This window comes from Pan troglodytes, chromosome 20, assembly GCF_028858775.2.
Source record: "Pan troglodytes isolate AG18354 chromosome 20, NHGRI_mPanTro3-v2.0_pri, whole genome shotgun sequence".
In the NCBI taxonomy this organism is placed as follows: Eukaryota; Metazoa; Chordata; class Mammalia; order Primates; family Hominidae; genus Pan; species Pan troglodytes.
Window position 1 is genome coordinate 49,041,490 of NC_072418.2, and position 12,688 is coordinate 49,054,177.

The window sequence follows — 12,688 nt, forward strand, 5'->3', positions numbered from 1 at the left end:
CTGGAGCAGGAAGTGGACAGGAGGGGACTACCAACAAAACTAAAATAAAGCCTGTAGATTCAACATTCATTTCCTACTTTCAATAATTGTATTAGGATCATTTAAGATGTTAACATTAGACGAAGTTGGGTGAAAGATCAAAACTCTGTACTGGCTTTACAACATTCTTGTAAATCTAAAATTATTTCAAAATGGCAGGTTAAGAAGTATTTTAAATGATACCTACAAAATACTATCATGATAGTGATAGTGAACACTCACTAAAGATATGATCAGGATGCCCTAATAGGCCTCCTTATTCTTGTAATTGCAATTAGAGTTCCTTCTTTCCTTAATATTATGTAACTGGAGCTCCCTTGACCTATTTCTAGCCTGGGGTATAATGTCTGACTCATACACATGTAGTTTCATAGGAAGCCTTGGGGCCTTAGCAGAATAACACTATCACCCACAAGATAACCAGCCAGGTGCTGCACCAGGTCTAGGCCCTCTGTGTGATGGATGCGGTCCCGTAACCAAAGGGAGACAAAGTTACCACACCCTGTGTGGCCCAGAAAAATGGCCAGAGACTGAACTGGCACAGTCTCTACTAACACAAGAGTAACAGCACTCTTCCACCCAGTCCATGCTGCCTGGAACTTCCCTGACAGAGAATCATTCTGGGATCATTCTCGAGAACTTGGCAAATATCTCAACACTCTGACATCACATTCTCTTCTACAGTCAGGATCCTCAATCCTGGATTACAGACTCACAATCTCAACTTCTTTTCTGGACACTGGAAGTCTTTAAAGATAGAATGGTCAGAATGACTGAAAGTATTTTTTTGTAATGAGAAGCCAAATTATTGTAACACATAAAATGATTTTGCTGAAAAACTTGATTGATGGCACATAATTACAAGGCATATTCTTTCCTTTCTTAGTAGCTTAAAAAATCAACATTTCTTTCCTTCTCTAATACATTACTTGGGAATGTCTCAGTGGGGAAGGCTCATTTCTCCTTCGCACAGTGTTAGCTACGGTGGCCTGACTGAGCCTGGAGGATTTGCTTCCAGAATGGCTCATTTATGTGCTTGAGAAACTGGTGCTGGGTGTCATTTGGGAGCTCAGTTCAGGGAATTGGCTAGGGGGGTCTTAGTTCCTCTTCATATTAGTGCCTCCACAGGGCTACTTGGGCTTCCTCCCAAGAAATCTGTATTAGTCAGGGTTGTCTAGAGGGACAGAACGAGGAGATATATATATACATATATATATATACACACACACATATATATATCTTATTATTGTGGGACCTTGTGATCGTGTGAGTTAACACTACTTAATAAACTCCCATATATGTATATGTATACTTATTATAATTAATGTATGTATATCTACATATGTATATATGTGTATGTATATATACACATATGGGAGTTTATTAAATAGTATTAACTCACACGATCACAAGGTCCCACAATAGGCTGTTTGCAAGCTGAGGAGCAAGGAAGCCAGTCCGAGTCCCAAAGCTGAAGAACTTGGAGTCTGATATTTGAGAACTTGGAGTCCGATGTTTGAGGGCAGGAAGCATCCAGCATGAGGGAAAGATGTAGGCTGGGAGGCTGAGACAGTCTAGTCTTTTCACATTTTTCTGTCTGCTTTCTATTCTAGCCAAGCTGGCAGCTGATTAGATGGTGCCCACCCAGATTAACATCGGGTCTGCCTTTCCCAACCCACTGACCCAAATGTTAATCTTCTTTGGCAATACCTTCACAGGCACACCTAGCATCAATACTTTGCATCCTTCAATCCAATCGAGTTGACAGTCAGTATTAACCATTACAGAAGCCAAGCTCCGCATGCAAGTATTCCACGAAGCTGATGAAAATCATGTCCCTGACATGGAAATCAAGACACTTTCACCACATTCTACTGGTCAAGGAAGTCACAAGGTAAGCCCAGATTGAAGAGGAAGGGATTCAATTCCACCTTTCAATGGGAAGAACAGAAAGAATTTGTGGCTATCTTAAACCTACCACTTAAATAGAGTTTTCAATAGTTTAAAGAATAATTTATTTTTAGAACAGCATTAGATTTACAGAAAAATTAAGAAGCTAGTATAAAAAGCTTCCAAATACCTTGAAACCAGCTTCCCCTATTTTTAGCTTCTTACGTTAGTATTTTATTATAATTAATGAAAGGATATTGATACCCCGTTAGTAACTAAAGTCCATAGTTTATCTAGGTTTTCTTCATTTTCACCAGATGTTCTCTTTCTGTTCCAGAATCCTATTCAGGACACATTGCATTTAGTTGTCCTGTCTCTTTAGCCTCCTCTTGACTGTGACAGTTTCTCAGATTTTTCCTTGTTTTTGATGACCTTCACAGTTATGAGCAGTACTGGTAAGGAACTTGCTTATTTTCTGGCACAAGATGCTTCAGATCCTTACCAGGGTCTGAAGGGCACTGGTAAGGTTGTAGAATATCCCTACTGGAATTTGTGTGATTTTTCCCTCTAATGATTAGACTGACATTATTGGTTTTGGGGAGCAAGATAACAGAGGTAAAGTACCATTTCTATCACATCCTATCAAGGAGATACTGTCAACATGATTTATCATTGATGATTATGACACCGATTACCTGGCTGATGTGGTATTTTTCTCCAGTGTAAAGTTACTCTTTTTCTCCCCTTTCCACATTGAACTTTTTGGAGCCAGGTCATTATTTGCAGCCTGCATTTTAAAAGGTGAGGAGTTGGGCTTTCCTTCCTTGATGGTGCTGTATTTATATATATTACTTGGAATTCTTCTGTATTAGAGATTTGTCTCTTCTCCCCACTTATTTATTCAATCATTTATTTATACCAGTAGGAACTCATGAGTATTTATTTTAAACTTTGGGTTTATCTTAGTCCATTCCTGCTGCTATAACAAAATACCTTAGACTGGGTAATTTATAAACAACAAAAATTTATCTCTCACAGTTTCCGGAAGTTTGAAAGTCCAAACTTTCAAACACCTGCAGAGTCAGTGTTTGGTGAGGGCTGCTCTCTGCTTCAAAGATGACATCTTCTCACTGTATCTTCACATGGCAGAAAGGGGAAACAAGAACAGACTTCCTCCAGCACTTTTATATGGGCACTAATCCCACTCATGAGGGAGGAGCCTTCGTGACCTAATCATCTCCTATAAACCTACCTCTTAACACCGTTGCATTGAGGATTAAGTTTCAACGTGAATCTTGGAGGGACACAAAAATTCAGACCACAGTAGGGTCATAACCCAATACCACCGAATTCATTTCTTGCTCAAATTGTTCCAGCTTTGGCCACTGGGAGCTCTTCTGTTGGCCCTTGTGCCCCTTTGACATATTGTGATCAATGTGGGGTTATATCATTATTGTAATTGTTATTTTCAGCACTTCCTTATTTTCTGGCACAAGATGTTCCAGATTCATCGTGTATATTTTCTGTTCCAGATCTAGAATGTGCCATTTCTCCAAGGACTGTGCAGTCCTTTTTTACACCTCTTTCCTTTTAAATTTATTCCGTGGTTCTAGTTCTTCTTTGATCCTAAAAGTTTAGGTCAAATTGTATACATTTTCCCGGTTAGTTTTATTTAGTAAATATAAATATATTATTTAGTTTTATTATAAATACATTATTTATAATAAATATAAATAATAAATATCCTGGTGTTGTCAACTTAAAATGCCCAGAAATATGTAAAAGTGAAAACAAAACTCTTGATTTAAAGATACGTTTCACTCTATCTTTCCTGGCTGCCCGGCACTTCTACCTATGCGTCTACCCTGTTCACTGACCTAGCTTCTGTTCTTTCGGTGCTGGAAGCACAAAGAGGGTGTGAGATTCCTAACATTATGGTGATTATCCATGGGCTTTTCAAATATGTAAAGCGGATTACCTCAAAGGCCCCCTTTGGCTTCTTTAGAGACACAAATGCTGAGGATCTCTCACCTAAGCATCCCTCGATGCGGGCTGTTGCGTCTTGATTTCATCTGGGTAGTTACAGGCATCATCCACCACGAAGTTTCCAACCCAGAGTCAGGATGCAGCTGAGCTTGACGGGCGTGGTGCAGACGTCGGTGCAGCGAAAGCTGAGGAGCCGTGGGCATTCACCCGGGTGCTGGTGTTTCTAAATCGCGGGCTGCGACCTGCATACTCAGGTGCCAGCTGGGAGCAGAGGCGGATTTGCGAGGCCAAAACCTGGGTGTGACTTGGAATCTCAGTCGCGCTATGGGGGTGCACGCTGGCTCAAATCCCCGCGGAAGATGCACCTGTGACCTGCCCACGCTGCAAAACCAGGTGCGCTGCCATGGGCACGACTCACTGGGCTCCATTTTCACCACAGGGAACTTGGACCGCCTGACATTGAAAAAGACTGAGGTAGCTCGGGGGCAGCCAAAAGAAACCAGAGGCGGGGATCCTAGTACCATTCAGGAAGTGGACCCAGCCGCAGACTCAGGAGCGTTCCAAGTGTCCAGAGCGTCTGGTAGTCGCAATAGCCAGTGATCAGTGACACCCCCAAGAAAGTGATAGGGACAGAAACATGGCGACTACTTACACTGCCGCCCCCGTGCGCCCCTGCGCGAGCTCTGCTGGAGGCGCCCGCGGGAGCGCCTGCGGGAGCGCTCCACTGCGGAATCCGCCGCTCTCTTCTCTGAGCAGTCTCCTACTGCCATCTAGGGAGGAATACGGGGATACCGGCTGGAGTACCCTCTCTATCTTCTTGCCTGCAGGGGTCGCAGGATAGATGTTTCGAGAGCCTATAAAAGTCATACAGTGCTATGGTGGGTGCACGCTAAACGTGCCTTTGACACTGTGATTAAATCATATAACCCATATAAAAAGTAATTGGAAAAGACAACCCCCAGAATGGAGAGAATGTTTAAAAATCGTATTTCTGATAAGAGATTAATATCCAGAATATATAAATAACTCCTGAACTCAACAACGGGAACAAATAACTCATTTAAGAGACAAGAGAAGGATTTGAATAGACATTTCTCTAAATAAAATACATAAATGGCCAATAATTACATGAAAAGATGCGCAACATCATTGATCATTAGGGAAATGCAAATCAAAATAACATGGAGATAGTACTTCACTCCAACTAGCATGGTTATTAACAAAAAAACAGAAATTAACAGGTGTGGGTAAAGATGCGGAGAAATTAACAGGTGTTGTGCATTGCTGGTGGTAATGTAAAATGGTTCAGCTGCTGTGGAAAACAATGGGAGTTTCTCAAAAAGGTAAATATAGAATTAATTAATATACGACCCAGCAATCCCAATAGTAGGTATGTACTCCACACAATTGAAATAGGGACGCAAAAAGATATTTGACATCAATGTTCATATCAGCATTATTTGTAGTAGCCGAAAGATGGAAATAACCCAAGGGTCCATCGACAGATGAATGGATAAACAAAATGAGGTATTTTGATACAATGGAGCTGGCTACTAACCACCCGCTCCTGTATTACCTAAAGGCCTTCACTCCCTAACCCATTGGTCTTTTTTGTCCATTAGTTTTTGTAGGGGTTATAACAGCATTCAAGTGTGGAGTCAAGGCTCACTTTAAAATGCAGCAAACATAGCTATGTATCAATTCACCACAGTCTGTCAAAAGGCCTGTGACGCACTCTCTCTGGGGGTATTTCAGCCGATATCCCAGTAGTCAACACTAGATGGCAGTAGGAGACTGCTCAGAAAATGGAGAGCGGCGCCCACCTTGCAGTGCGCAGGCGTCGTCAGTAGACATCGCGCAGGCGTCGTCAGTAGACATCGCGCAGGCGTCGTCAGTAGACATCGCGCAGGCGTCGTCAGTAGACATCGCGCAGGCGTCGTCAGTAGACATCGCGCAGGCGTCGTCAGTAGACATCGCGCAGGCGTCGTCAGTAGACATCGCGCAGGCGTCGTCAGTAGACATCGCGCAGGCGTCGTCAGTAGACATCGCGCAGGCGTCGTCAGTAGACATCGCGCAGGCGTCGTCAGTAGACATCGCGCAGGCGTCGTCAGTAGACATCGCGCAGGCGTCGTCAGTAGACATCGCGCAGGCGTCGTCAGTAGACATCGCGCAGGCGTCGTCAGTAGACATCGCGCAGGCGATGGATGAGGCGGCTTTGGCCGCCATGTTTCCGTCGCAGTAACCGCCTTGGTGTCAGTATTCATTGCCAGTTTCGGGCGTTCTGGACAATTGGGATGCTGCAGAGTTCATGGCTGCTCGTTGCGTGGGACAAGAATCCTCTGCAATGGTTTGTTTTGGCTGCCCAGGAGGTGCGTCAAGTCGCTGCCGCTCCCCTCGTGGGCGTCAGGCCTCAGAGTTCCCCGCCTAGAAAATGGAGCTCAGCCAGTCGTGCGTACCACGGTGCACCTGGTTTTGCAGCCTAAGCGGGTCACTTTAGTGCATCCTCCTCGCGGATTGGAGCCTGTTTGCACCCCTATAGCCCGAATGAGACCCAAGTCACACGGGCTCAGATGTTCTTCGCCCCTGGCCATGATCCCCCAGCCAGCCACCCGAGTTTCCAGGCCTCAGGCGCTTTGGAAACGCCTGTACGTCGCCTGTACCTGAATGGCAGGTACTCATCTGCTTTAGCTACATCATAGTCTGCACCACTTCTGCCAGCTCGATTGCAGCCTGGATTTGAGTCAGAAACTTTTCATGGTGGATGAGGGTTGTAAATATCCAAAGCGACTCCAGATGAAATTGCCCTCATCAAAGGAAGCTCAGATGACAGATTTCTGCATAGAAGCCAAAAAAGCCTTCCCTCAAGGAAAGAGTCAGTTTCAAGTATTTGCAAACTCAGAACAGTGTCAATTTTAGATCACTACAATGCTGCCCATCAAGGAAGAACCCTATTGCTCCCTGGCGTCTCTCCTTGAGCCCTAAACACAGTAGATTCAGAAACTAAGTCAGCAAATGGAGGAAGATTCTTAACCGTGATAAGTTGGAAAACGTGCGTCAGAGGGCCACATCCCTTCCTCGAGTTCAGGCTACCACCTGACTGCAGGTCAGAGCTGGAAGAGACAGTGAAAATGTAAGTTTAAATCAAGACTGTCGTTTTCACTTTTACATACTTAAAGCCATTTTAAATGAGTCACGGGCAGATATTTATTAAATAAAATGACCAAAAAATTAATGGGATTTGACCTAACTTTTATCCTGGGGCAGGGGAAGAACTAGCACTGCAGAATACATTTAAGCTGCGAGCCGTGGCTCCTGCCTGTAATTCCAGCACTTTGGGAGGCCGAGATGGGAGAATCCCTTGAGGCCAGGAGTTTGGGACCATTCTCATCAACATAGCGAGTCAACTTAGGGAGATCCCATCTCTATTTATTTTTTAAAATAAAAAAAAGAATAAATTTAAAAGGAAAGAGGTGTGAAAACGACAGCTACTTAGTAATTAAATTCTGTGAGTCATGGCTTGTTCATGGGAATGATTCTATTTGAATGTTATAATAATTTTGTTTCTAATTTCAGAAAGTATTTTGGTCCTTCTGACCAAGTCTTTGTATCTGTGTAAATCATGAGTTAAAGAAATAACTTTCCAAAAAGAGGTTGAGATCTTCTGATTCAGGACTTAAGCATTGTGAGTGTCAAGGGGATGTGGTGTCAGTGTTGAGATGTGTGGCCCTGTCCCTGTTGGTGGTCTTGGTTTCAGACTTCTGTCAGGAAAGAGTCAGACAGTGTTGACTAGGAAAAGGAGTTCTGTGGTGTCTGTGGTTTGGTCTGTGGTAATTTTGCTGAGCCAGAAAGGGAATTCCAGCCTTGATGTCCAGGGCTGACTCTCCGGGCAGGCTGCCCATTGGTGAGTGGGAGCAGTGCCTGCTGTGCTTTCAGGACTGTGTCCATCACTTCCTGTCCAGGTGGACACTGTAGCGCAGGCTTCCTATTGATGGACGGGAACCTGATCTCCCTGTGCTTTTACTGCCATGCTCATCACGCACTGGGGATCATCAGCCCACCTTCTAAACCCAGCCCACAATTGGCCAGTTATTTTGTGGGTGATAGTGCAACTGTCTGTGTCGCCAGGCTTCCCACACAACTGTCTGCATCTGGTTTGGACTGGCTAAACCAGGCCACACCAAAGGTCAGGGGAGCCTTAGATACATAACGCTTATTTCAGGTGTGAGGGAGCATGTGAAGGCGCCCTGATTGCATCTTTAGGAAGTGTTCATTATCGTGATTGCGTTTTTATATGTAACATTTAAAATATTGTCTAACTTATTTTAAAATAATTTTAGACTTACAAAGAAGTTGCAAAAACAGTATGGTGAATTTGCCTTTTTCACTCAGCTTCCTCTAATGTTGCATAGCCTTAATAAAATTATTGAAACCAGAAAACTAATACTGACATAATACTATTAACTGATCTGCAGACCGTATTTGAGTTTCATCAGTTGTCCCACTCGTGTCCGCTTTCTGGTCTAGGATGCAATCCAGAATTCAGTGTTGCAATTCGTTATTGTGTTTCCTTACTCTCCTCTATTCTAGGATAGTTCTTCCTTAAGCCTTATCTGTCTGATAAGCCTTGTCTTATCAGACAGATAGTCTTGTCTGTGTATATGCAGCCTAGCCCTCAGCCAGGAATTTGGGGAAGACTCCACAAGGACATGTGGTGCTTACCTCTGCATAGTTCTTCTTTGATACCATACCTCAGAGACTCCAGCCTCACCAGCTGCCCTGAATGCCCTCAGTGCTGCAGAACTGCTGTCCTGTGCTCAGATCCCAGCTATCTGCATTGCAGTTGGGAAATTGTTCTTTGACAAATAACTTGTTTATCTAAGGGCTCACCCTGTAAATGTCCATCCCTTGTGGAATTGTAGTCTTGTGCTACCTGTTGTCTGGTACCTAAACACAGTGGCTTCATATACTTTATTCTGTGTGCAGTTTTATAGTTGTTAATGTCAAGAGAGCTAGTCTAGTTTCAGTTAACACCATCATGGCTAGAAGTGGGAGAATCCTCACTTTCATTTTGAAGGCTATTTTAGCAGAGTATACACTTCTACATTGGCCGTTTCATTCTTTCACTCGTTAATGAGGAAATTCCTTGTTAGTACTATTCATGTCCTTGGTTAGCAGGCCAGTCATGCTTTCAGGAGTCTAGTTTTCACACCATCTTCTCTTCAGTTCAAATTACTATTACTTTCCTTTTCTGTTTCCCCATACCTGGGTCCATGAAGATGTATTTACTATTACTACTATCATTATTAAGACAGTTAAACTCTCCTGGGTTCCTAGGTGGGAGAGAAGTTTAACTGTCTACAAGTATAAGGGGAGAACTGGAAGGCAAAAAGAGGGTAGCCTTTTGGGGCAAGGTGTTTCTCTTTAGAGAGACTGTAATTCTCTTGATCCCCACAGGGTGGAGGTAAACTTGGCTAGTTTCCTAGTTCAGTGCATACTAAACCTCTGAACTTGCTTGTGTGCCACTGAAGAGAGGGAAAACACATTGAGGAGAAATGCGGAGCTGATACAGACAGGCATATTGTACACAACCAAGATAAGTGGGATCAAGCCGCCCTGTAAGAGAGAGGGTAGAAGCAGGGACTTCTGGCTCCCTGAACTGTTAACTGTGTCTCCATTTTTTTTTTTTTGAAGACACTCCTCTCTGTCACGCAGCTGGAGCGCAGTGGTGCAGTCATGGCTCACTGCAGCCTTGATCTTCTGGGCTGAAGTCGTGTCTTCATTTTTGGTAGGAACATTATTTTGACAAAATGTGGGACAGCTGATGAGCCTATAGATGTAACTCTCTGATGTAGTCAGTTAGTCATATGGGTAGCTCTCCTTGACAAACTGCATAGGAATCTCTTTTGTCCTCTTAGTAGGTGGTAATTTTCCCCTGGGTGTGGGATGGTTAAGAAGGACTTGCACAATTACATAACCATGGGTGACATCTCCAGAAAGAAAACCTCCGATAAACATGACATTTTCTCTTTTGGGGCATTTGGATTCAGTGCATTTTGTTGGCAGCTGTCCTATATGTTTAAATTCCTAGAACTGAAACCCTGGACGCACGGTAGCTCATAATTCTTGTTACATAAGATAATTTGTTTATTGTTTTAGTTTTCAATTAGTTTTTCCTTAACATATAACTGAGTGCATCATAAACAATCTGCATCCAGGGCTGTTACTGACTGGATGCAGTGCACAAAGACATACGTATAAGACTATTTTTTTGTGATATTTTAGAGCAATGGTGAAAAGTTGGGAACAACTTAAATCGTTTTCAACAGAAGACTAATGAAATAAATTACTGAAACTTATTCACAAAATGGAAATCTAGGCAGCTGTAAGAAATGGATATGTGCTCTTAGGGATTTAAAGGGGTGTGTATAACATTATCCCATAAAGACTAAAGTGTGGTACATGTGTACATTTATATTAATATGTTTGCAAATGTGTAGAATATAGAAAAATTCAGACACTATGTTGTAAACACAGTTACTTTGGGGAGGAGAGGAGGTGCGATGAGAGAATACCAACCATGGCTGTGTAATCTCTATTTCTGAACATACACAACATTTTTCAAGAAAATATATTACTTTATTATTTGAATTATTATTTTCAGCCATATGTAAGACTGAAAGGAGAGAGAGACAAGGAGACAGAAAGAGACAGTGACAGAGAGGACAGAAGAGTCACAAAGAGTGGGAGGAGAGAAAGGGAAGGACCTTAGCCACAGAAAGTTGAGAGGAGAGTAAGTTGGAAGAGGTAGTGATTAGAGATTTTGCACATTGACAGTGGTTGACTTGGCTTCTGGGGTAGGCTCTGGAACAAAGTCCTCTGATCCTCGGTTGTTTGGGAATAGTCAGTTATGTGAGGGTATTCTGGCGCTACCAGTTTTGTGCAATGGTGGGCATTTACTGCTATAAACTTCCCTCTTAGACCTGCTTTTGCTTTTTCCTACAGATTTTGGTATGTTGTGTTTCCATTTTGTTTGTCTCAAGAAATTTTTAAATTTCCCTTTTAATTTCTTCACTGACCCAGTGATTGGTCAGGAACATGTTGTTTAATTCCCATGTCTTTGTACTGTTTCTGAAGTTCCTCCTGTTACGGATTTCTAGTATTATACCATTGAGTTAGAAAAGATACTTGATATGATTTCAATCTTCTTAAATTTGTTAAGACTTGTTTTGTGGCATACATATGATATATCCTGGAGAATGCTCATGTGCAGTTGAGAAGAATGTGTATTCTGCAGCTGTTGGATGAACTGTTTTGTGTAAATCTATTAAGTTCATTTGGTTTAGAGTATAGTTTGAATCTGATGTTTCTTTATTGATTTTGTTTTGTCTGGTTGATCTGTCCATTGCTGAAAGTGGGGTGTTGAAGTCCCCTACTATTACTGCATTGCTCTCTCTCTTTACTATTACTGCATCTGTCTCTCTCTTCAGATATATTAATATGTTAGGCCATTCCTACATTGCCATAAAGAAATACCTGAGACTGGATAATTTATATAAAAAAAGAGCTTTCATTGACTCACAATTATGCAAGCTGTACAGGAAGCATGGTGCCAACATCTGCTTCTGAGGAGGCCTCAGGAAGCTTACAATCATGGCAGAAGGCACAGTGGGAGCAGAAGCGAGAGAGAGAGCGTGTGTGGGAGGTGTCACACACTTTTAAAAAACCAGATCTTACAAGAACTTATCACCAAGGGATGGCACTAAGCCATTCATGAGGGATATGTCCCCATGATACAAGCACTTCCTACTGGTGCCCCCTCCAACACTGGGTATTACATTTCAACATGAGATTTGGTGGGAATACAAAGATCCAGACCATACCATTCCACCCCTGGCTCCACATCTCATGTCCTTCTCACATTGCAAAATACAACCATGCCTTCCCAACAGTCCTGAAAAGTCTTTACTCATTCTGGCATCAACTCAGTCAAAAGACTCAAGTCTCATCTGGACATGAATTCCTTCCACCTATGAGCCTGTAAAATCAAAACAAGTTATTTACTGCCAGCATACCATGGGAGTACAGCTATTGGGTCGCTCTCCAAAAGGGAGAAGTTGACCAAAAGAAAGGGGCTACAGGCCCCAATGCAAGTTTGAAACCCAGCAGGTTAGTCATTAAAACTTAAAGCTCCTGCAGTGAGCTGAGATTGCGCCACTGCACTCCAGCCTGGGCAACAGAGTGAGACTCCAGCTCAAAAAAAAAGGAAAACAAAAAACAACAAAACAAAACAAAACAAAACAAAAAAACTTAAAGCTCCAAAATAGTCTCTCTCGACTCCAGACTGTAGTGTTGGGTGCATGTGTATTTCATATAGTTAAGTCTTCTTGTTGAAGCTGACCCTCTATCATTATGTAATGCCCTTCTTTTTCCTTTTTGATCATTATTGGTTTAAAGTCTGTTTTGTCTAAAATAAGAATAGCAACCCCTGCTCTTTTTTGTTCTCTGTTTGCTTGATAGATCTTTCTCCATCCCTTTACTTTGAGCCATTTAATTTGAGATGGGTCTCTTGAATACAGTATACAGTTGGGTCTTGCTTCTTTATCTAACATGCTCCTCTGTCTTTTAAGTGGGGCATTTAGCCTGTTTACATTCAAGTTTAATATTGATATGTGAGGGTTTGATCCTGTCATCATGTTGTTAGCTGGTTGTTATGTAGACCTGATTGTATAGTTGCTTTATAGTGACAGTGGGCTATATACTTAAGTGTGTTTTT

General features: G+C 42.5%; 1 protein-coding gene across 9 annotated transcripts in view; it reads left to right on the forward strand.

Annotated features, from left to right (window-relative positions):
* The first annotated feature begins 5,744 nt into the window (after positions 1 to 5,744).
* The window catches only part of IGFL2 (IGF like family member 2), a 101,153-nt gene continuing 94,209 nt past the window's right edge, over positions 5,745 to 12,688 (forward strand). For 8 of the 9 annotated variants that reach the window (XR_008541135.2, XR_008541133.1, XR_008541132.1 and 5 more), the window contains exon 1: positions 5,745 to 7,045. The gene's annotated coding sequence lies outside the window, so the exon portion shown is untranslated. The remainder of the gene's footprint in view (positions 7,046 to 12,688) is intronic. The other variant, XM_016936258.4, reaches the window with a different exon arrangement.